A 257-nucleotide genomic window follows, 5' to 3' on the forward strand; every position below is an offset into this window, starting at 1 on the left:
TGTTTGGAGGGGGGGCGGGTACTGTGGGGGGTTGCCTGTGCCAACCCCGGCTGCCAGGTTTGGGGGGAAAAGGGGTTGTCTGCAAAATGAAGGGTAAAAAAGGATAAAAATAGGGTGGGTCAGGCTTACGGCTCAGGCCTGATGGGTCACCCAGGAGGGGACAGCCTCGGGGACTGCCTGGCTGCTGCAGGGGTGCCTCATCCCTGCCCTCCCCCGCGCTGAAGGTGCCAGGGGTCATAGGGCCCCCCCCCCCCTCC

Source organism: Buceros rhinoceros, unplaced genomic scaffold, assembly GCF_000710305.1.
Source record: "Buceros rhinoceros silvestris isolate BGI_N320 unplaced genomic scaffold, ASM71030v1 scaffold30592, whole genome shotgun sequence".
NCBI classification, from domain to species: Eukaryota; Metazoa; Chordata; class Aves; order Bucerotiformes; family Bucerotidae; genus Buceros; species Buceros rhinoceros.